Raw genomic sequence first — 25,954 nt, 5'->3', positions numbered from 1 at the left:
TAGCATCTGCCATGAAATGGAATAAAGCAAATGTCGAGATCTTTAGGAGCTCAGACCATAGTTAAAAGAATTTATAATTATAGTAAAATATTAGTAGTAAAAAATAAACTGTGGACTCTGAAAAACAATCTGAGGGTTTTGAAGGGGTGAGGGGTGGGAGGTTGGGGGATCCAGGTGGTGGGTATTAGAGAGGGCACGGATTGCATGGAGCACTGTTGTGTGATGCAAAAATAATAAATACTGTTACGCTGAAAAAATAAAAAAATTAATTAAAAAATTTTTAAAAGTTGCTGGAATTATGAATGATTTCACTGTTCAGTGGGTTGTAGAAGCTTTCACAAGGAGAGGACTTCAAGGTGAGTGAGAATTTGCCAGGAAAACCATGCAGGGAGGGTGTGCTTGGAGGAGAGAACAGCACATACAAAGGCATGGAAGTGAGAGCACACAGTCAGGGAATGGGACATGTACCTCAGCTCCCTGTTGCAAGAGAGCCATTAAGAAAGGATAAGTTTGCAACTAAGGACTCCTTAGCTGTGAAGGAATTTCCTGATGGCAGAAGTGCCACAACTAGCAGGAAACCTGAACACTTTGAGGATTAGAGTCTATATTGCTGACACTCCCAACTTTCCCAACACTCCCAATATCCCGCAAATTCCCAACATTCTCAATACACCCAACACTCCCAAACTCACAACCTTCCGAACACTCCTAACACTCCCAATACCTCCCAATACCTCCTAACATTCTCAATACTCCAAACACCCCCCAAGATTCCCAACACTCCCAATATTCCTAATACTCCGAATATCCCCCCAATTCCCAACATATCCCCGACACTCCCAATATTCCCAACATGCCCAAGACTCCCCAAATTCCCGACATATCCCCAACACTCCCAATATTCCCAACACTCCCAACACCCTTCAACATTCCCAACACTTCTAATAACCCCCAAATTACCAACATACCCCCCAACACTCCCAATACTCCCCAAATTTTCAACATTTCCAACAATCCCAACACTTCCCCTATCCTGACATCCCCAACACTCCCTGAATTTCTAACAATTCAATGCTCCCTGGAGGCAGCATCACGTGCCAGATGAGATTCTGGCCTCTGGAGTTAAATAACTCAGAGAGCAGCCCTTGCTATGATGAATAAGGATTGGAGTCTCTCCCATCTGTTTTGCGACTACTGGGCAATTGAAACCCTTGCCTCTATTTGGATACTGTTAAAGACAAAATGTTTTCATCCCACAAAACCTCCTATGTTGAAGCTCTGACCCCTAGTGTGATGGTATGAGGAGGTGAGACCTTTGGGAGGTGATTAGGTTTAGATGACTTCATGAGGGTGGAGCTTCCATGATGGGTTAGAGACACCTAAGACAAGACACCACAGAGCTTTTTTTTTTTTTTTCTTTTTAATTCTCCTGCCATTTGAGGACACAGTGAGAAGGTGACCATCTGCAAACCGGAAAAAGGTCCTCACCAGAACATGGCAATGTTGGCACCCTCCTTTTGGAGTTTTAGCCTCCAGAACCATGAGAAATAAATGTCTATTGTATAAGCTAGCTGGTGCATAGTATTTGGTTGTGACAGCCTAAGCTGTCTTACAGAAACTGTGCTGGAATATTAGTCTTAGAACAGCAGGGCCTTGCTTTCAATGGCAGAATCCTGGAGGGTTCTTATATTCCTGTTCTCTACCCGCAGAAGCTGGACTACCATCTGGGACCTGGGCCAGGCCTATGGCATGCAAGTCTGCAGAGGACATAAAAGTACTGGGGCAGTTTTCAGGTGACAGTGACACCCGGGGACCAGAAACATCATCATGGCCCTTTGCTAGAGTGGGGACACCTGAGGGTCTGGTAATAATAAATGGAGCCTGGTTCAGGCCTCTCACAGGAAAGGGCATTGCTGGAACTGTGACTAAGTCATGTAAGGTACTCCTAGTACAGTCCCAATTCAATTCGTGGCTATTGTTGCTTTTTCATTTTTTGTTAGTGATTTGTGGACTTCTCGATAGGGATCTCTTTCCACATAGGATAGATGGTTTTGATCTAACCCTGTTCTTCTTAACTAAAGCTTTGCTTTCAAGGCTGGTTCTTCATGAGCTACCACATGCATGCCAAGAGGCACACCAAAGGAACTGAATTGCTACTCAACAGTATTGTGGTTTGAAAGTCTAATAGATTTATAATTTTTGTGTATGTTTTTGTCATAGAAGTTAAAAAAAAAACTATGGCAATTTTATATGTCTGTTTTTTGGTAGTTCCCATAGCAGTAAAATATTCACTCAATAATGACATTTATAACTTTTCAACTACAGGTAGGATTACATCTATTTGAGGTTTAAATCCTTGGCAATAAAGCTTTCTCCCATCTATATCTCTGTTTTATTATGTGCTTAAAATTTGCTCTAAAAGATAAATAAAACGGAGTAGTAGGTTATGAATCTAGAAGTTTTCAAGAAATGCTGATTTATGTTTGTATGACATAATTTATTTTTTAAGCTCCTTTCCACTGGTGACCAAAATGAAATTTTAGACAGGTCAGGACACACACACACACGCGTGCGCGCACACACACACACACACACACACCCCACATGTGTATTCTTCTTCCAGTCTTCTGCCAGGTTATGGCTGTGTTTTTTTTGGTTCCTTGGTGCCATGGCCTCAGAGCTGGGTGGAGATGGGTATCTATCCTTTGTTATGTCACCTTCAATCTGCCATCCCCTGAGAAGTGCATCTCCATAGCTAGTCTCTGGTGTGTGCTGGCTGCTGGTTGCCTCTCACTTCTGAATGCAGGGACCCTTCAGTCCAACCTTCTCCAAGCGACTTTAGGCTCTCTTAGGGACCTAGAAGTAGTCCCCCAAAGCCTATGCCATTCTGGAGCCTGAAGAACTGGGGTAGGAGCTGGGTACCCTTCTGTGGTACTCCTGACACAAGCGTCTTAGGCAACTCTGGAGTAAAAGGGAGCTCTGTGATGCTATGTATCCAATAGCCTATGTGACCACAGATCCAGGACCATGTCTATGCTGGGGTGGGGGTAAGGCATTCAGGTTTTCCAAGTAGGTGGGCTCTTCTATACTCCTAGATTCCCTGAGTCATCTGGATTCTGCCCTACCCTCTGGTCATCTGCACCTATTCTCTCTGCTAGGGCTCAGACTTCTGGGGGAGTGCCCTGGGATCTTGCTCAGAGTTTCAGGACTCCACATTTCCCCTTTTCTTCTCTAAATTCTCCATCCCTCTCCATCCCATGAAAATCTGATCTACTCTTCAGGACCGAAAAAAAAAAAAAAAGAATCAAAATGAACACACATTGTTTGTCAGGGCCTAAACTTTGAAACTCAAAATGCTTTTTTCATCTCAGACTATAGTTTCAGACATGATTTGCAAAAGTCCAGTTTTGAGATGTTAAACGATTGTGTAATGCAAATTCTCTCTCTTTCTCTCTCTTTCCCTCTCTCCCCTGGCCCCACCCTCTATCACTGCCCCTCCCCACTCTGCTGTGCATGGTATACACTGCATACCCTGGCTGATGCCTCACTGGGGGTAAGGCCAAAGATGCTTGGGAGTACTGTGGGAAAAGAATTTGTTGTTTCTCTATGAAATGTTAATCCCACTGCACATGTAAATATTTGAACGCCATCTGGAAAGGGCCTTTTGCATCTATCAGATTCCTTGGTAGTGCTAATGATGGCTGGATTATGTGGTGTTAAAGATCACAGGAGACCAGGTTTCACCAGGAGCTGTGGGGAAAGCTTATGATGTGGTCTTTGGGTATCCGGTCCTGACATTCAGTATGATGGCAACTGCCTTGAGGACTCCTCTAGCGGCATGGTTCCAGGGGTTCTGTGTGGAGGAAAATGGGGAGACTTGGAAACATTTGGCTTGGGAATTTAATCACACAGCATGAATGCATTCCTCATTTGTCTCCTCCCTATCCTGCCATAATGTATAAGAGAAGATAGGCACAGTGGAAGCTGAAGGGCATTCTCAGCCTCTCTGGACACTCCCCATACAGGGCTTCCAGAGACTGGTGTGGACGGAGCTGGGGACAAAGGTTGATCTGCCTGGATCCAGATCTTCTTAACCTCTTCACTCTGCCCACACACATGCAGCCCTCCGCCCTCCACTCCCTGTAAATAAAGATATCAATATTGATCTCTTCTTCCTCTTGCTCCTTCAGAGCTAAACTAATATAATAATTTAAGCTGGATTGTTTCTAGTTTAACTACCACTGCTCCAGGCTGGGATGGCATCTTCACCGTGGGCTATGTGGAGTTTACTCACCTCCCCTGAGGAAAGGATTTCTACTGCAGTTGGCAGAGAACATTCTGAACTCTGCCCTCATGTCACATACCACATCTCTTTTGTGCTTTTTCAGGCTGGCACTGAATGACCAAAATCACCATGCTTCCCCCTATAAGAGGAAGAGAGAAATCCAGAAGGTGGGTGCTGATGAGCTAGGCTTGAAGGTATCTGGGTTAACAAAGTCTGATATTTGGAAGGAATATATAGGAGCAAGAAAAGTGTGGATGAAGTTATGGAATTTGGGAAATATCACAAGTACTTAGAATATTAAAAACAAACAAACACCTGTGTCCATCATATGAGTTTTTAAAGGCTCAGCACCCCCACCTCTCTGGGGCATTATGTGTGACTAAGGGTGCCTCCCACACTAATCTGGTTGTTACAAAGCACCATGGCACCCTAACAGTCCTTCAGGGTTCCCTCTTGCTGCTTTGATCTGGGGCTTTTGACTTGGATTCAAGGATGCTCTTAGGGACATTGCCCATACTGGCTCCTGTGGCAGAAAATGTCACTTTCAGAGCCTTATTCTGTATTTACCTATCCCGAGAAACCAGGGCCACCACCATTCAGTAGGGACCTTCAGCAAATTGAGAAAAATGGTTTCCAAACACAGCTCCCAGGAGGTGCGACAGACATTTTCCCTGGAGTTTGGAGAGATGGTTGAATTATTAAACAAGATGTTGGCTTATGAGCTCCACAGAGTCAAGTTATCTGAACTGATGAGAGAGTCAAACATCCCCAATCCACAAAATGTTAGATTTTGCAAAGGAATACAGATATCTTGATTTTGACTCTTTTTTTGGTTTTGAGGATTCTGGCTAGGCTGCCACAACATACTGTAGACTGAGGGCTTAAACAACAAACATTTATTTGCTTCACAGTTCTGGAGAATGGAAGTCCAAGATTGCTGTGTCGGCAGGACTATTTCTCCTAAGGCCTTTCTCTTCAGCTTGTCTCACCTTTGTCACCTTCTCACTGTGTCCTCATTGGCCTTTTCCCTTTGTGTCCATCACTGGTATTTCTCCCTCTTCTTATAAGGACACCAGTCACATTGGGTTAGGGTCCTACTCTATGATCTCATTTAACTGTAATTACCCCCTTTTAAGGGTGCTGTATCCTAATATAACCAGATTGGGGTTAGGACTTCAACATAGGAATTTGATGGGGAGGGCATGGTGCAGTTCATAACAATGATCCATTCTGCTACTTTGTGATTTAAAACAAGACAGCATTGCGTTATCTGCTGTCTCCAAAATAACGGTATGAATAGAATGGGTTAGATGGGGCACTGAAAAATATTCAGGAATGAAATCTTCATTGAAGATTTCTTCACATCTTCATTGTGAAGATTTCTTCACATCTTCATTGAAGCAGGCCTCTGTAACCCACTGGTTGAGACAAATCAAGTCACTTTGCTTCCTTGAGTCAGAATTTCTTCACTGGGGAAACAAGGAAAGGGCTATATAGCCTGCATGGATGGGAATATTAGAAATCATGTTTGCAAAACAGGTACTGACAGAAGATATTATTGTGAACCAGTGGCATCATTCTGGACACTCCATGGGATCCAAAGGTGCAGTTAATTCCTTGCCCCCTTTGAGAGGCATTTATCTGAAGGATTCCTGAACATTGTGCTGTAGGACCATGCAACCTTGGATATACAGACTTGACGGTGAGCCAAAGGCCAAATACACTCAGGAGCTTGACACACACTACTTCTCCTGTGAGAACATTATGGAAATTTTTTGTGGGATCTTGAATGAACATCTGACTTCCCATGAAGACTGGATCTGAGGCTGAGCATACACCCCATGCTTCACCACATCTGCCAGTATTCTAACACAGACTTCCTCATATGTGATCTCCTTCTGCATCTTATAATTTAGAAAAAAAAATTTAATTAAAAATAAATAGATACCTTTCATAATAATAAACAGGGGTACATGAGGGACTTCTTAAGGTTGTAAACTAGAACATGGATTTTACAGAGTTACACTGAAATTCCTATCACTGCAGAAATATTTAACCTGGATCTGGAGTCAAGGAAAGGGCTGAGGAAGGAGGTCAAGCAGGAAAGGGAAAGCTGGAGTGACTGATCACAATGACAAAGGAGTCCACACAATGAGGCAGGGATGACTTAAAAACAGTTAACTTAAGTTTCCAGATAAAATAGAGCAAAATGCTTTCATGCTTGAAAGAACAACTTGAAAAAAAATAGATAAAACAAATGAAACATGGCTTTACAGCAAAGGATAGTAATCCCTGAGAGATGGGAAATGATAGGAGCAACCCGTACAATTGCCTCAAGTTTCCAGATTACAACACAGAGAGGTACAACCCAGGCAGAGTCCAGGAGATTGCCTGAATGGAGGAGACAGAACTGAGATTCCAGAGCAAGGCACATAGAGTACATGCAGCAGAGTACCAGAGAGGAGAGAGCTACAAAAAGTCCTTGAGTGGTCAGCAGATTATGATCAAGGTATGCATGTGAAGAAACTACCAGATGTTGTAAAAAGGCGTCCTAAAAGGATCAGAGGGAACAGTGCCTGCATTCCCATGGGCCAAAAATCATATATTCGCCCCAAACCATATTGGTGGATAATTTATAGGGTATTGGGTAGAATCCTAAGAACAGATAGTTTATAGGGTATTGGGTAGAATCCTAAGAACAGACTTGCCTCAATAAAATTAACCCTTTATTGAACACTAGATCCTGTCTAGCAAATCTTAACGCACAACCTTAAAGGATCAAACTGTTTCCATGTAACCTAACAGCAAACTGAGCTCAAGAATATTTTTAGGGGTACCTAGCTGGCTCAGTCAGTAGAGTGCAACTCTTGATCTCAGGGTAATGAGCTCAAGTCCTATATTGGACATGAAACCTACTTAGAGGAAAAAAAAAAGAATATTTATAGGAATACAAAAAGTCCATTATGTAACAGGAAAATATTCACAATATCAGACCACAATTAAAAATAATTAGACATGCAAAGAAGCAGGAAAATGATCTGTGAAAGATACATAGAAAAGAACATTCCATTGTTACTCTATTCTAGGTGCTCAAGAAATTTAAATAGAGACATAACTCAAATAAAACTTCTAAAAATGTAAATGACAAGCCTGAGACAAAAAAATGAAATATACTACATAAATCAAAGGGCATGTCAAACATTGCAGAAAAACAGATTTGTGATTCTGAAGACACAGCAATGGAAGCTATCCAAGAACAAACACATAGAGGAAAAAAATAATTAATGAATGAAAAGAGCATCAGTGAGCTGTGGAACAAAACCTTGAGTGGTCTAATATGTGTGTAACTGGTATTCATAGAGGGGGAAGGGCAGAAAAAAGTATCTGAAGAAATAACAGCCAAAAACATTTCAAATTTGATAAAAATTATAAAGTCAAAGATCAAAGATGTTAAATTCCAAACACAAGCAATATGAAAAAAGAATACACCAAGGCACATCAAAATCAAATTGCTCAAAACCCATCATAAAGAGAAAATATAAAAAATAGACATGAAAATAGACTTGTCATACACACAGAAGCAAAAATCAGGGTGATGGTAAATTTCTCTTTAAAAACAAAAACAGCTGTAGTGAAAAGAAGGGCCATCTGTACCCCAATGTTCATAGCAGCAATGGCCACAGTCGCCAAACTGGAAAGAACCAAGATGCCCTTCAATGGACGAATGGATAAGGAAGATGTGGTCCATATACATTATGGAGTATTATGCCTCCATCAGAAAGGATGAATACCCAAATTTTGTATCAACATAATCTGGAAGAGATTGTGCTGAGTGGAATAAGTCAAGCAGAGAGAGTCAATTATCATATGGTTTCACTTACTTGTGGAGCATAAGGAATGACATGGAGAACATGGGGAGATGGAGAGGAGAAGGGAGTTGGGAGAAATTGGAGGGGGAGATGAATCATGAGAGACTATGGACTCTTGAGAAACAATCTGAGGGTTTTGAAGGGGTGGGGGGTGGGAGGCTGGGTGGGCCTGGTGGTGGGTATTGAGGAGGGCACATATTGCATGGAGCACTGGGTGTGATGCATAAACAATGAATTCTGGTACACTGAAAAGAAATCAAAAAAATAAAACATTAAAAAAAAAGAAAGAAAGCACTAAAACAGGGGAAATCTTTAAAGCACTGAAAGTAAAAACTGTCAACCTAGATTACTACATCCAGAGAAAATATATTTCAAAAATGAAGATAAAATAAAGATATTTTCATACATACAAAGCCAAAATAATTCATTATAACAAAACAGGAAATCCAACAGGCAGAAGAAAGATAGAAATATGGATCTACACATTGAATGAAGAGACCAGAAAGGATAACTACATTAGGTAAATATACAAGATTGTTTCTTATTATTTAAACCCATTTAAAAGAAAATTGTTTAGGGGCACCTGGGTGGCTCAGTGGGTTGAGCCACTGCCTTCGGCTCAGGTCATGACCCCAGGGTCCTGGGATCGAGCCCCACATCGGGATCTCTGCTCAGCGGGGAGCCTGCTTCCTCCTCTCTCTCTGCCTGCCTCTCTGCCTACTTGTGATCTCTGTCTGTAAAATAAATAAAATCTTTAAAAAAAAAAAAGAAAGAAAATTGTTTAAACAACGGTGATAGTAATGTACTGTGGAGTTTATAAAATGTATAAAATCATATGGATAACAGTAATAGCACAAAGGCCAGGATAACTAAAAAATATACTTTGTACAGTTCTTATGTTCTACTAAAATTTTTATAAGATCACGTGAAGATATACTGTGATAGTTTAAAGATGCATTCTATAAATCCTAAAGCAACCACCAAACAATAACACAGAGAGCTATAACTAATAAGCCAACAGATGTTAAATTGTAATCATAAATAACACTCATTTTACCTAAGGAGAAATAGGAAAAAAGGAAAACAAAGTACAAAAGAGATAAACAGAAAAAAATAGCAAGATTTAAAGCTAATTTTGCCAATTATCACAGTAATTTTAAAGGGTCTGACCACTCTGATTAAAAGTTGGGGATTGGCATATTAGATTAAATGTTCAAGATCCAACTATACAGTATCTACAAGAAAAAAAAAAAAAAGAAAGAAAGAGAGAGAGAAACAGAGAAGCCATGTTTTACATATGAAGATACAAATCACTTAAAAGAAAAAGGATAGAAAATTGTAAACCATGTTAAAAATAATATAAATAGTACTAAATTTGCTCAAATATCAGAAATAGTCAATTCTTGATGATAGAATGCTATCAAAAATAAGCTTAATTCACAATGATAAAGAGGTCAGCTAAAGAAGATGTGACAATCCTAAATATGTATGCAACCACCCATTCAAAATACTTGAAGCAAACTCTGACAGAACTGCAGGGAGAAATAGACAAATTCATAGTTACAGTCAGAGACTTAAATAATTATTAATATTTATTAATTTTTAAGAATTAATAGAGGGACACCCAGCTGGATTAGTTGGTAGTACATGTGACTCTCAATCTTGGGGTCATGAGTTCAAGCCCCACATTAGGTGTAGAGATTACTTAAAAATAAAATCTTTAACAATAAGAATTAATAGAACAAATAACAGGAACTCAGTAACAACACAGAAGACTTTAATAACACAGTTAACCAACTTTTCTTAATTGACATATAAAACATTCCAATAACCAACATCAGAATACTTTTTTTTCATGTGCTGCAGAAACAATATTAACCAAGGTAGAACATATTCTGGATTCTAAAACAAGTCTCAATAAATTAAATTGATTTAAGTCTAACAAAGTACATTCTCTAGCCATAAACAATTAAACTAGAAACCAGTCATAGAAACATCTCTGGTGGGAAAAAAATCTCTAAATATTGGAAACTAATTTACACATTTATAAATAACACATAGATCAAAAAAAAAAAAAAAAGAAACCACAATGGAAACTAGAAAGTATAAATGCAAATGAAAACACAACACATTAAATTTGTGGGCTTCCACTTTAATTATGTTAGAGTAAGAAAAGGTCTCAAGTCAATGACCACAGAGGCCACCAGAAAGAAAAAAGAGCAAACATAGTGGATTATATACAGAAGAAATGGAATTTAAAAATAGAAACTAATGTAACAGAAAACCAACCAAAAAACAAATTGATGAAATCAAAAGTCAATTCTTTTAGAAACTCTATAAACTGATAAACCCCTAGCCAGACTGATCAGAAAGAAAGAAGATGCAGATTACTACCTTCAAGTGACATTACTACAGATTCTACAGGTTCAAAGAAATATATGGACTATAATTAATAATTTTATATCAATAAATTTGACAAGGTACATGAAATGGACAACTTTTTAAAATATATAAATTAGAAACCTCACTCAAGAAGAAACTGATAGCACGAATTGTCCTCTATCAAGGAAATTAAAATTATACTCAACATCCTTAAAAAGGAAACAAGTGAAAAAATGCTACCAGACCCAAATATCTTCACTAAGGAATTTAAGCAAGAAATAATATTAATTCTACATTAACTACAAACTCTTACATAAAAATCAAAGAGGAAGGAGTACTTCTCAATCCATTCCATGAGACAAGAATTACTCTGATATGAAAACCAGGAGAAGATATTACAAGAAAAGAAAACCACAGAGCAATGCTTTAATGACTATAAACACAAAATCCCTGAACAAAATACAAAGAAATTGAATCAACATGTGAAGAAGAGCAAATGTGTGGCCGGTTTGGATTAATCCTAGCAGTGTATGGTTGATTTAACATCTGAAAATCAATTAATTAATATACCATGCATTCCAGTCATTTCACACTTAGGTATTTATTTACCCAAGAGAAATTGAGGCATATATTCATACAAGAATATGCAAATGAATTTTTATAGCAGCTATATTTGTAAAAGCCAAAACCTATAAAATCCAAAATTCTCATCAATGATTGAATACACAGAATGTATTATATTCATACAATGGACTATTACTTAGCAATAAAAAAGAATGAAGTGGTGATACATGCAACAACATAAACAAATCTCAAAATAATTATGCCAAATAAGAGAAAGAGAATTTTATTTAAATTCTACAAAGCACAAACTGGTGTATAGGGACAGCTATCAGAGGTTGACTAGGGATAGGGGCAGACTAGAGAGGTGAAGGAACAAATGATATAAAGCAGCATGAAAAAAATTTGAGGGGATGTCATATATATTCACATTCTTGATTATAGTGATAGTTTAATAGGTATATTCATATGTTAAAACATATCTTGTTGTGCACTTTAAATGTATTCATATTTTTAAGTGTTAAATATACCTCAATAAAGCTATTTTATTGAGAAAATAATAACAAACGTTAAAAGGCCAGGATGCTTTTGGAAATATGTGTTGTGGTGGCCACATGTTTGCACCAACCAAAACCTGGCGCCATTGGCACCGCAGAGTGAACACAATAAAGAAGCAATGTGCTATCTGCTCTGCCCTGGCTGCCTCAGCCTTACCAGCACTAGTCATGTCTAACAGTCATCGTATTGAGGAAGATCCTGAACTTCCTTTCATGGCTGAAGATAAAGCTGAAGGTTGCAAGAAGACCAAGAAGTCTGTTTTGCTTCTTAAGAAACTTAAATTATATCAAAAAGGTCTATGATATCAATGGGGTGATATAAAAAAGTTCTATGATATCAAAAAGGAACAATATCAAAGAGGTCTGTGCTTCCCAGTGAATGAGAGCTGTCAAGGACAAAACAAAAAAACCATCATCGTATGCAGCACAGGGGACCCTACATCACCTATAATGAAGACAACGGTATCATCGAGGCTTTCAGAATCATCCCAGGAATTACTTTACTTAATGTAAGCAAACTGAACATTTTGAAACTTGCTTCTGGTGGACCTGTGAGACATTTCTGCATTTGGACTGAAAGAGCTTTCTGCAAGTTACACAATCTGTTGGCACTTGGTGTGAGGCTGCCTGCCTCAAGAGTAACTACAACAGGCACCTGGGTGGCTCAGTGGGTTAAAACCTCTGCCTTGGGCTCAGGTCATGATCTCAGGGTCCTGGGATTGAGCCCCACATCGGGCTCTCTGCTTAGTGGGGAGCCTGCTTCCTCCTCCCTCTCTGCCTGTCTCTTTGCCTGCTTGTGATCTCTGTCTGTCAAATAAATAAATAAAATCTTAAAAAAAATTTTTTTTAAAAAGAGTAACTACAACATTCCCATGTATAAGATGCTTAATACGGACCTTAGCAGAATCTTGAAAAGCCCAGAGATTCAAAGAGCCCTCTAAGCATCATGCAAGAAGATTCATGACAGAGACCTGAAGAAGAATCCAAAGAAGAACCCGAGAATCATATTGAAGCTAAATCCATATGCGAAGACCATGCATGAGAACAACATTCATCGCCAGGCCAAGAATTACAAACTCTGGATGGATACGGCAGCAGGAAACTTAGAAGCCAAATCAGATGAGAAGTGGGGTCTGGGCGAGAAGCCCACGGTAGGAAAGAAGGGAAAGAAGGCTACTGGTGTGCAGAAGAAGAAACCTTTGGAGGGAAAAAAAGTTGCAACTACCAAGAAACCAGCAGCTGACAAGAAGGCTTCAGAAAAGAAACACACCATGGAAGATAAGAATCCTGCTGCCTAAAATCTTACATTTTTTTGTTCCATAAAAGTCAAATCATTTAGACAGCTAATTTTGAATAAAGACCTAATCAAAGACAGTGGGAAAAAGAAAGATAGCAAATATCCCCAACTTGATCTATAGATTCAACATGATTCCAAATAAAATTCTAGAAAGATTTTTTTAAAGAAATTGACAAGTTAATATTAAAATTTACATGAAACTACAATAGACTTTTATAAAACTAAACAAGAAAATAATTTGGAAGACTTATTCCACCTGACTTTGAGACTTCATATAATTCACTAATCAAGGCAATGTGGCTTTGGCATCAAGACAGACAAGTAGATAAATGGAACACAGTCTATTACTATGTGTATAGTACAGATCTGAGTTCTGACACTGGTTCCAAGACAATTAAATGTGGAAAAAAAATATTTTGAATAAAGGATGCTTGAACAATTGGAAAACCATTAGCAATAAAATAAACATCAACCATTATCTCACACCATAAAAAAAAAATGAACTTCAAATGGATTACACACCTAAAAAAACCCCGAAATCTATAAAACTTCTGGAAGGAAACAGAAAGTCTATGTGGTGTTGGGGTAGGGAAAGTTTTCTTAGATGCAACACAAATGTCAAATTGTAAAACAAAAATACATATATACATGCACAAATAAATATAATTTAACCAAAACAAAAAATTTTTGCTCTCTAAAGAGCAAAGAAAATTATTAGGAAAACTAAAAGGCAAGCCATAAGTGGAAAGAAAATATTTGTAAAAATGTATCAGGCAAAGTACTGATATTCAGAAAGAGTTCTTACAAAACAATAACAAAAACAAACTAATAATAATGTAAGGAAAATATTTGAACAGGTACTTCACAAATAAAAAAATAAATAGCCAATAAATACATAAAAATATGCCAATGATATTATTTTTTCAGAGAAACATAAGTTAAAGCCACTAAATAAGGTAACATTCCACTAGCATTAGAATCACTAAATGTTATAACAAAAAAATTAAAATAAGAAAAATACTGACTTTATCAGTGTTATGAGAATATGAATAAATTGAGATATTCATGTGCCGGTGGGAATATAAAATGATACAGCTCCTTTGGAAAACAATTTTATGGTTTCCTAAAATTTAAACATACAGCTACCATATAAGCCAAGGTTCTACTTCTGGTTATTTATCCAAGAGGGATAAAATCATATGTTCACACAAAGATCTATAGATAAATGTATACCGCATTTTTATCTGTAATAACAAAATACTGGAAATAACTCAAATGCCCTTTAACAAGTGAATGGAATATCTATACAGTGGAATATTATTCAGTAACTCATGCAACACAAGTGACAGTCAAAATGATTATGCTGAGTGAAAAAAGCAAGGTAAAACAAAAATTGTAAATGCATATATAAATTCAAGAAAATGTAAACTGATATGCAGTGACTGAATGAAATTAGTGGTTGCATGGGGATAGTGATGGAGAGAAAATTTTAAGGGTAATGAAAAAAAATTTTTTCAATTTATTTATTTATTTTCAGAAAAACAGTATTCATTATTTTTGCACCACACCCAGTGCTCCATGCAATCCGTGCCCTCTATAATACCCACCACCTGGTACCCCAACCTCCCACCCCGCCGCCACTTCAAACCCCTCAGATTGTTTTTCAGAGTCCATAGTCTCTCATGATTCACCTCCCCTTCCAATTTACCCCAACTCCCTTCTCCTCTCTAACACCCCTTGTCCTCCATGATATTTGTTATGCTCCACAAATAAGTGAAACCATATGATAATTGACTCTCTCTGCTTGACTTATTTCACTCAGCATAATCTCTTCCAGTCCCGTGCATGTTGCTACAAAAGTTGGGTATTCATCCTTTCTGATGGAGGCATAATACTCCATAGTATATAAAATTTTTTATTTTATTTGTGATAATGGTATATAGGTATATATACCTATATGGTATATACCTATATTTCATAGGTATATGTATATATATGTATATATACCTATATTTCATAGGTATATGTATATGTATTTATGTCAAAACTGACTGTAAGAGGTGCCTGGGTGGCTCAGTCAGTTGAGTGTCTGCCTTCAGTTCAGGTCATGATTCCAGAGTCCTGGGATGGAGCCCCACATCCGGCTCCCTGCTCAGTTGGGAGCCTGCTTCTCCCTTTCTCTCTTGATGCTCCTCCCTGCTTGTGCTCTCTTTCCCTGTCAAATAAATAAATAAAATATTTAAAAAAAAAAACAAAAAAACTGACTGTAAGTACATGTATGTTAGCATACTTCAGCATACTTCAGTTTCATTTCAAGTATATGTACTTTAATATACTTCAATTATTCCGCAATAAGAAAATAAAATTCCATTCATAAAAGTAGCACAAAGAGCTCCCAATGGCCAAAGTGGAACAATTAGAGAAACAAAACAATTTTGGATCACAGCCAAACATATGAAATGTGTCCATGTGTCCACACAGACTTAAATGAATTAATTATTGGAAGAGAAGAGAAAAATACTCTATGTAGAAGAATTCCAAATAATTTATGGAGATAAATATTACATCACAGAAGTGAAGTATGGCTCTCCACTCCTTATGTGTAGAAGGTACAAAGTAAATTTCTTCTAAAAAGTACAGTATGAAGAGAGAAAAAAAACAAACAAACAGTAACTTTTAGTGGAGAAACCTGACAAATGCTACTTCAGCCCAGTGATCAAGGTCAACATTAACAGTGATAAACCATGTTGACATTATGTACCCTTGATAAGATATTATGAGAATGTACTTAATCTCTGTGCTTTTTCTTTCAAAAACCCATAACACCATTCTATTTGGGAGGAAAAATAAGAACCGGTTGCAATAGCGAATCATACTACAAAATACTTGGGACTCAAAACAGTCAAAGTCATGAAAAACAAGGGAAGTCTTAGAAACTATCACAAGCAAGAGAAACCTAAGGAGACCTGAAAATTGAATATAATGTGGTATCTTGTGATCCCATGGGATCCTAGAACTAAGAATAAATAAATAGACTATGGACTTCAACTAAAAATAATACATCAATATCTGCTTATTTATAGGAAATGCTTCATTAATATAAGACATTAATAATAGAGAAGGCTGAGTTTGTAGTGTATGGGAACTATAGTAATTTATGTGTTTAAAATGAACTCATAAGTAAAAATGAATGATAATGAATGCAGCCAAGTATGTACCTAGAATAATATGAACCGGTTTAAATATTATATAAAGTGCTTTTTAAGTTACAAGAAAGAATAAATAAAATCTAAATTAGGTGGAAGGAAAGGAACAATATTGATAAGGGCAGAAATCAATGAAACGTAAAATGGACAATGGAAAAAGCTAGCTCTATGAAAAGATTTTAAAAATTACAACCCCTGTGAGATAGATCAAGACAAAAAAAAGTAAAAAACAAAAATTACTAATATCAGTAAGGAGACATCCCTATAGACCCTACAGACATAAATGAGACAATAAGGTAATATTATCAACTTTTTTGTTTTTTTGTAAACAAATTCAACTAAGATGAAACTCTTTGTAAGGTTAAAAAATTAAAAAACAAGAAATATAATGTCTGGAATTATAGGATTAGATGATATTTCTAATTTTTTTAGGAACCACCACATAAATATAAAGAACAAACCAGTGGTTGTCAGAAGGAAGGGAAGGATGAGTAAACTGGATATGGCATCACAGGAGCTAGAACAAAGCAAAATTTATGTTTAACACTTTAATTTGGTATAATACTGAATTTCCAAGCCAATGTATTCAGAAAAAAAGAAAAAAGAAATAATGGAAATAGTGGAAATAAAAAAATAAAATTGCCTTTACTCACAGATGACACAATAACCTTTGTAGAAAACCCTAAGGAATCCATGACAAGAAGAAGGGGGGAAAAAAAAAAAACACTAATAAGTGAATTTAGCAAGGTTTCAGTACACAAAGTCAATATACAAAATCAAATGTACTCTTAATACTAACAATATTCAGGGGCTCCTGGGTGGCTCAGTGGGTTAAAGCCTCTGCTTTTGGCTCAGGTCATGATCTCAGGGTCCTGGGATAGACTAGCACCCACCTCCCCCTGTCAGGCTCTCTGCTTGGCAGGGAGCCTGCTTCCTCTCTGTCTGTCAAATAAATAAATAAAATCTTAAAAAAAAAAAACCTAACAACATTCAATTGAAAAATTAATGTTTATACACCACTTACAGTAGTTAGGGATAGTTATAAATACTATGGATAATTTTTTAAAATATGTATAAGATATATATGCTGAAAGCTATATTACATTTTTTTTAAAAAGTAAAGAAAACCTTAATAAATACATTATATATCATATTAATGGGCTGGAATATTCAATATATTTAAGGTGGCATTTTTTCCTTCAAAGTAATCTATAGAATTAAAGGCAATTCCAATAAAAATCCTAGCAGTATTTTTGTAGAAATTAACAAATAGATTCTCAAATTATAAAGAAATCCAAAAAACCTAGGATGGGCAAAATAAAATCCTTAATTAGAAAAAAGGTTTTCCTGGACAATAAAAATGTTTTATTTCTTGATAGGGATGTGGGTTAAATGGGTTTATACATTTGGCAAAATACACCGAACCATATATGTATGAACCAGCACAGTATTTACACTGTATGTAAAGTGTACCCCAACAAAAAGCTATAAAAATTAAATGACCAGTAACAAAAAAATGAACCCCCAAATGGCTTAATAGTACATTATGATAAATAAGTAGTAAGTAATAATTTTCATTTTGTTCAGATTGTTTCAAATATATAGAGTCCACACTTCTTGGAGTAGACATGAATGTTATACAAATAGCCTCATTGCAGGTACTTGGCGGAGTGCAAGTTTTGCCATCTTGGAAATCAGGCTAGATTATGCTAGTTTGTCAACTTGTGGCAATGCCACAGATAGGTAACATCCTCACTGATCTTCTCCCTCTCCTCTCTCACAAGTTCTTCTTGTTGGCCAAACCCAGTAAGAAGCTTGAGAGTAAGCAAGCCTTTTGATACAGATGGGCTTCTTTAGGCACAGCATACAGGAAGACAGAGAGGATGAGCACAGATGCCCTGAGATATAGCAAGAGCTAGAAATTGACAGTTGCATTTAAGCCCTTGAGATGTTTAGCCTCCTTGGTTATGCCATACAACCCAGCCAATCCTGATATCTTCCAACTAAATTTATGGATTCAGTATAACTTTGATATTGAAAACGGAGATAATAAGAAAGAAATATTATAAGCCAATCTTACTCATGCATGTAGATGTCATTATCCTAAACAAAACATTAGTAAAAGAGATCTAACAAAGCATGGGTTAACATTAGGAAAACTATTATGTATTCAAGGAGAAAAACAAATTCAATGAAGACAGAAAAGATAATGTTTTTTTAATGTCAACATCAGAAAGCAGACCAGTGGTTGCCTGGAAGAGAAGAGGGAAGAACAGGGAGGACATGAGGAGGGAACTATAAAGAACCACAAGGAAATTGGGGGTGATGGAAATATTAATCATCTTGGTCATGGTGATGATTTCTTGACTATATGCATATGTCAAAACTGGTCAAGTTGTACTCGTTGAGTGTGTTCAGTTTATCTTAGGTCAATCCTATCTCAATAAGACTTTTAAAAAGATATACATGAGAAACAGTATAAATTCCACACAGTTACTTCCAGAAAGTATATTTTTATGAGATAACTATTACCCTGATCCCAAAGTGAAGTCAAAGATAGTACAAGAGAACAATGAACCAATATCCTTATGAAGATAGATGCAGAATTTCTCAACAAAGTACTGACAAATTGATTACAACAAACCATAAAAAAGGAAAAAAAAAAAACCACGATGACAAAGCTGGATATATCCTAGGAATGCAAGGCTGGTTCAATAGTCAAAAACAGAAACATAATCCACCATATTAACAGACTAGTGAAGAAAACTACATGACCCTCTAAATCGACTTAAAAGAAACATCTGCCAAAATTTGATATGCACTCATAACACAAACATTCAGCAAACTAAGACTAAAAGTGACACCCCCCACCACCAACACCTGCCAAGGGCATCAACAAAAGCCTTTAGCTAACATCACACTTAATATTGAAAGATTTATTTTATTTTATTTTTTTGGTCCAAAGATCAAAAATAAGGCAAGGATGTCCACATTTATCTCTTTTATTCATTTTCCTACTGGAAGTTCTTGCTAGTACAATTTGTGAGGGAAAAAAATGACATATGGATGGGAAAAGAAGAAGAAAACTGTTCCTATTAACAGAATATAATATTATCCATACATAAAATCCAATTGAATTTATTAAAAAGAACAAGAAATAATAAGGCTGTAGGATATAAATTCGACACACAAAAGTCAATCATATTTCTGAATAATAGCAATAAGCAATGGAAACGGGAACTTTTGAAAATTAACTTTTGAAAAGTAACAATTACTTTGAGGGGCGCCTGGGTGGCTCAGCGGGTTAAGCCGTTGCCTTTGGCTCAGGTCATGATCTCAGGGTGTTGGGATCGAGCCCCGCATCGGGCTCTCTGCTCAGCAGGGAGCCTGCTTCCTCCTCTCTCTCTGCTTGCCTCTCTGCCTGCTTGTGATCTCTCTCAATAAATCTCTCTCAAATAAATAAATAAAATCGTTAAAAAAATAATAAAAAAATAAAAATAAAAATTACTTTGAAATACTTACAAATAAGTTGACCAAACCATGTGAAGGACCTTGATATTACCAAACATTGATGAAAGAAATCAAAGAAAAAATAAATAGACTTATGTACATACATGTAGCATATCAGTTCTCCCCAGACGGATCTAGAAATTTAACTCCATTCCAATCAAAACCTCATCAAGTGTTTTTGTAGATACAGATAAGCTTGATTCTGAAAGTTATATAGAAAGGCAAAGGAACAGGGCACCTGGGTGGCCTAGTCAGTTAAGCATCTGCCTTTGGCAGGGAGCTGGACCAAGGGTCCAGGGATTGAACGCTTCATCAAGCTCCCTGCCAATGTCTGGCTCCTCCTTCAGTGGAGAGCCTGCTTCTCCCTCTCCCCGCTTCTTGTTCTCTCCCTTCACTTTCTCTCTCTCTCTCTCTCTCATAAATAAGTGAAGTCTTTAAAAAAAAAAACAAGGGGCGCCTGGGTGGCTCAGTGGGTTAAAGCCTCTGCCTTCGGCTCAGGTCGTGATCCCAGGGTCCTGGGATCGAGCCCCGCATCGGGCTGTCCGCTCTGCGGATAGCCTGCTTCCTCCTCTCTCTCTTTCTACCTGCCTCTCTGCCTCCTTGTGATCTCTGTCTGTCAAATAAATAAATAAATAAAATCTTTAAAAAATATAAAAATAAAAAAATAAAAATAAAAAAAAACAAAAACAAAGGAAGTAGTAACGCCAAATATTTTTGAAAAGAAGAAAGTCATAGGACTCACAGCATTTGATTTTTAAAATTAATATAGAACTATAGTAATCAAAGAAGGTGAAGGGATATATATCAATGCAACATAAAATACATAAATTAATCCACACAATTGATTTTTGGCAAAGGTGCAAAGGTCATTCAATACAGATAGGAAAGTCTTCAACAAATGTTGTTGAAAAATTAGGTATCTCCACAGGGGGGAAAAAAAAAAAGTACCTGGACCAAATCTTCACACCTATTACAAAAAAATTAATGAATAATAGGTGATATATAAATGTAAAATGCAAATCTGTAAAACTTTTTGAAGAAAACATAGAGGATATTTGTTACATGGAGTTAGAGAAAGAGTACTTAGGTATCTCACCAAAAATCTGAGCCATAAAATAAAATAAAAAATTCTAAATCAGACTTCATCAAAATTGAAAATGTTTGTTTTATGAAAAAGAAAACCTCTTAATAGAATGAATAGATAAGCTAAAGAATGGAAGAATATATTTACAAATCATATATTTGATAAAGGACTTGTATCCAGAACTTATAAAGAACTCTTAAAACTTAACAGAAATAAAACAATACCATAAAAATGAATTTAAGACTTGAACAGAAAATTCACCAAAAAGAATAGAAAGATGGCAAATAAGCCCATAAAAAGAGGTTCACCATCATTAACCATTAGGGAAATGCATGTTACGACCATAATGATAGGGAGACATCTGGTCTGGGGTCTGGTGTGTAAAGAACTTGCAAATCATTGTTGTCTCTACAGTAAGAACTGGACAAATGGAAAAGCAGTGACTTTTCCTGGACCCCTCATAAAATTGGTGTTGCAGGAAAAACTACCACCTGGAAATCTGAGAAGACAGGTGAATCTAGAAAGTCACACTGAGATCTGCTCACCTGGAGAAGCTACTGGAGCTACACACTGGTAGAATGCCTAAACGATAATTTTGACAAATTACAAGAGGCTGAGTGTGGACCAGTTTGAAAGTGAGAAACTCCTGGGGGTCCAATCTTAGGAGGACTCCCACACTTCAATGTACATTACCTCTAGAAACCTTGCCAGGTTCTCACAATGCAGGTCCAAAGAAGATTCCCTTTTGGCATTCACAGGGAGAGAAAGAATAATCCTTGTGAAATATACCAAAGACTTTTCCATAAAAGAAGCATACTTTCCAGGGGGAAAGCTTTTATTGGAGCCCTGTCCCATTACCATAAAAAAAGAAAGTCCTCTCAATCCACCCCCATAGAGCCTGCCTGTCTTACCTAAAGCATGAGGGAAGAGGAATCCATAGAAAAAGAAACACCTGTCAAGGTCACAGGGCAGAGAAACATGTGTGCTAAAAGACTCAGTATAATTGGAAGATTATGAAATTCTCTCCCTCACCCATACCTTACCACTATACTGACAGGGTTCAAGAATACTAACAGTGGGTAACAGATAAAAGAGCTGCACAACACAGATTCAGGGAAGCTCAAAGTTAAGAGAGAAGACAACAAACAAGAACAACAAGAATTTGAAGCCTCTGGTAACCTACAAACACAGTTGTAAAAACAGAGCATCAGTCCTACCCATATTAACATCAATCCTCATTGTAGAGGACAATTTACCTCAGTTCTCATTACCCAATGAAAATTTACAAGTCATCATAAAAGAGGAGAACACCATCTTCCATTGTGTATATATACCACATTTTCTTTATCCATTCATCAGTCAATGGATATGTGGGCCCTTTCCATAATTTGGCTATTGTTGATAATGGTGCTATAAACATCAGGGTGTATGTACTCCTTTAAATTAGTATTTTTGTATCCTTCGGGTAATACCTGGGATGACAATTGTTGGATCTAGAGTAGTTCTATTTTTAACTTTTTAAGGAATGCCCATACTATTTCTCACAGTGGCTACACCAGTTTGCATTTCTTCCAATTGTGCAAGAGGATTCCCCTTTCTCCTCAACAGAAGAACATAGAGAAAATTAAAAGCAAACCTGTGTTGTTAATTTTAGCCATTCTGACAGGTGTGAGGTGATATCTCATTGTAGTTTTGATTTATATTTACCTGAAAATGAGTGATGTTGAGCACGTTTTCACATATCTGTTAGCCATCTGTATGTCTTCTTTGAGAAAATGCCTACTTAAGTCTTCTGCCCATTTTTAAACTGGAATATTTGTTTTTTGGGTGTTGTTCTATAAGTTCTTTATAGATTTTAGAGGCTAATCCTTTATCAGATATGCCATTTGCAAATATCTTCTCCCATTCTGTAAGCTGCTTTTTAGTTTTGTTAATTGTTTTCTTCACTATACAGAAGCTTTTTATTTTTTATGAAGTCCCAATAGTTTATTTTTACTTTTGTTTCCCTTGCCTCAGGTCAAATATCTAATAAGAAGTTGTTGTGGCTAATGTCAAAGAGGTTACTGCCTGTGTCCTCCTCTAGGATTTTAATGGTTTCATGCCTCACATTTTGGTCTTTAATCCACTTCGAATTCATTTTCGTATATAATGTGAGGAATATAACTAAGCCATCAAAAAGAATGAAAGCTCACCATTTGCAACATCGTGAATGGAGTTAGAGAGTATTATGCTAAGTGAAGTTAAGTCAGTCAGAGAAAGACCAATACCATATGATTTCACTCATTTGTGGACTTTAAGAAACAAAACCAATGAACATACAGGGAGAAAAAAGAGAGGAAAACCAAGAAAAAAACTCTTCACTGTAGAGAACAAATTGATGGTTACTGGAGGGGAATTGGGTGGGGGATGGGTTAAATAGGTGATGGGTATTAAGGAGGGCACTTGTTGGGATGAGCACCAGGTGTTACATGTGCAAGAATCACTAAATTCTGCACCTGAAACTATTATTACACTCTATGTAAACTAGCAGGCACTTAAATAAAAACTTGGGAAAAAAAGAGAGGCAAACCTAGAAGCAGACATTCAACTATAGAGAAGAAATGATGGTTATGGGGTAGGGGTGGGGGGTTTATTAAAAAAAAAAACAGAAGAAACATAGAGAAAATTAAAAGATAAAGAAACCAACACTGGTTCTTTGCACAGATCACTCAAATCTGTAAAACTGTGCCAGGCTTACCAAGAAAAAAAGATACAGGGCACAGTGTAACAATATCAAAAATGAAAGAGATTTCATCCCTCCTGACTTCATGAACATTTAAAAAAAAAATAAAGAATGACAATCAACAACTTTATACCCACAAATGTGAATGTTTTGAAGAAATAAATCAATTCCTTTAAAGACAACTACCAAAATATATGCAAAAACAAGTAGATAAACTAAATGAGTCTGTACTTATAAAGAAATTGAATAATTAATAGCTTTCCAAAATAATCACCGACCGAGATGATTTCAACAGTGAATTTTACCAAAGGTTTAAGAAAGAAATTATACTAATTTTTTACAATCTCTTCCAGAAGGTAGAAACAGAAGGAGCACTTCCTAACTCATCCTATGAGTCCAGCATTACCTTAATATCAAAGCAAGATATAGATTTTACAAGAAAGGAAAACTACGAACCAATATCTATCATAAACATAGACATAAAAAATCTTGAATAACAAAACAGCAAACTGAATCTAGCATTGCAGGGTGCCTGGGTGGCTCTTTCTGTTAAGCATCAGCCTTCAGCTCTGGTCATGATCCCAGGGTCCTGGGATCAAGTCCTGCATGGGGAATCCCTGCTCAGTGAGGAGTATGCTTTTCCCTCTCCCTTTGCCCTCACCCTGCCCATGCTGTCTCTCACTCTCGCTCTCAAATAAGTAAATGAATCCAGCACTGAATAAAAACAATTACATACCCCAACCAAGTAGGATTCAACATACCTATGCAAGACTGACTCAACATTCAGACATCAAATCCATCACATCAATAAGCTAAATAAGAATTATCATGTGATCATATCAATAGATGCAGAAAAAGCATTTGACAAAATTCAACACCTATTCATTAAGGAAAAAAAAAAAAAGCTTTCAGCAAACTAGAAATAGAAAGTTCCTCGATTTGATAAAGAATATGCACCAAAAACCCTAGAGTTAACATCATACTTAATGGTGAGAAACTGGATGTTCCATCCTAAAATCAGGCACAAGGCAAGGATATTCTCTTTTATCACTCTTATTCCACTTCCACTGGAAGTCCTGACTAGTTCAAGAGGACAAGAAAAGACAATAAAATCTACACAGATTGTCTCTATTAGTAGATGATAATATTCTATGTAGAAAATCCCAGAGAATCTTCAAAAATACTCCTGGGGCAAGAATAACCTATTTGCAAGATATTCAAGGTCAATATAAAGAGTCAACTGCTTTCCTATATTCCAGCAATAAATAATTAAAATTAGAAATTAAGAAACAATTTCATTTACAATAACTCCAAAAATACTTACATGTAACTCACAATATTCATAGAACCTTTATACAGAAAACCATAAAACATTGCTGAAAAATTAAAAGAAGATCTAAATGAATGGATAGATATTTTATTTCCATGGATTGGAGGACAAAATCTTGTTAAGACATAAATTCTTCCAAACTTGATCCATAGATCAATGGAATCTCAATTATATTCTGAACAAGCTATTTTGTAGAGATCTACAAATTAATTCTAAAGTTTATACAAAAGGGGGATGGGGTAATTGGGTGATGGACATTAAAGAGTGTACTTGAAGTAATGGGTATTGTATGCAACTGTTGAATCACTGAAGTCTACCTCTGAAACTAATAATACAGTATATATTAAATTAAATTCCAATAAAAAATCAAAGTTTATATGAAAAAGCAAAAAGAGCTACAATAACCAATATAATACAGAAGAATGACACTACCCAACTTCAAGACTTACTATAAAACTACAGTGATCAAGACAGTCTGATATTATTGGTCAAAAAATAAACATATGGATCAATGCAACAGAATATACCAACATAGCGATAGTCAGCTGATTTCTGACAAAGAAGCAAAGGTAATTCAGTGGGGAAAGAATAGCTTTCTTGAAATGATGCTGAAGCAACTAAACATCCAAATCCAAAACCAAAACAAAACAAGCAAAAAAAAAAAAAAAGCAACAACAGCAAAAAAAGCAATTCACCAAAACAAAGAATCTTGAGATAAATCCTAAACCCTCACAAAAATTAAGTTTAAATGGATCATACACCCAAATGTGAAATGTAAAACTATAAAATGTGAAGAAGAAAACATACTTAAATCTATGTGACTTAGGATTTGGTGATTTTTTTGATATAATACCAAAAGTATGATTCTTGGAAGAAAAAATGCTGTTAGACTTTTATTAAAATTAAAAACTTCTGTTCTGCAAAAGACACTATTTAGAGAATGAAAAACAAGCCTCACGCTGGCAGAAAATATTTGCAAAACACACATATCCTATAAAGTACTTTTATCCAAAATACACAAAGAACTCTTAAAACTCAAAAATAAGAACATTTAAAAACCCAAATTAAAAATCAGCAAAGGATGTGAACAGATTCCTCATCAAAGAAGATACACAGCTAGCAGATAAGCATATGAGAAGATGTTTAACATC

At 36.4% G+C, this 25,954-nt stretch overlaps 1 pseudogene; it reads left to right on the top strand.

Moving 5' to 3' along the window:
• The first annotated feature begins 6,680 nt into the window (after positions 1-6,680).
• Positions 6,681-12,952, top strand: LOC101676328 (annotated as a pseudogene).
• The last annotated feature ends 13,002 nt before the right edge of the window (positions 12,953-25,954 follow it).

The sequence above is a fragment of the Mustela putorius genome, unplaced genomic scaffold, assembly GCF_011764305.1.
Source record: "Mustela putorius furo isolate JIRA1106 unplaced genomic scaffold, ASM1176430v1.1 tig00003972_pilon_pilon_pilon, whole genome shotgun sequence".
NCBI lineage: Eukaryota > Metazoa > Chordata > Mammalia > Carnivora > Mustelidae > Mustela > Mustela putorius.
This window is presented reverse-complemented; position numbering and strand designations above follow the sequence as displayed.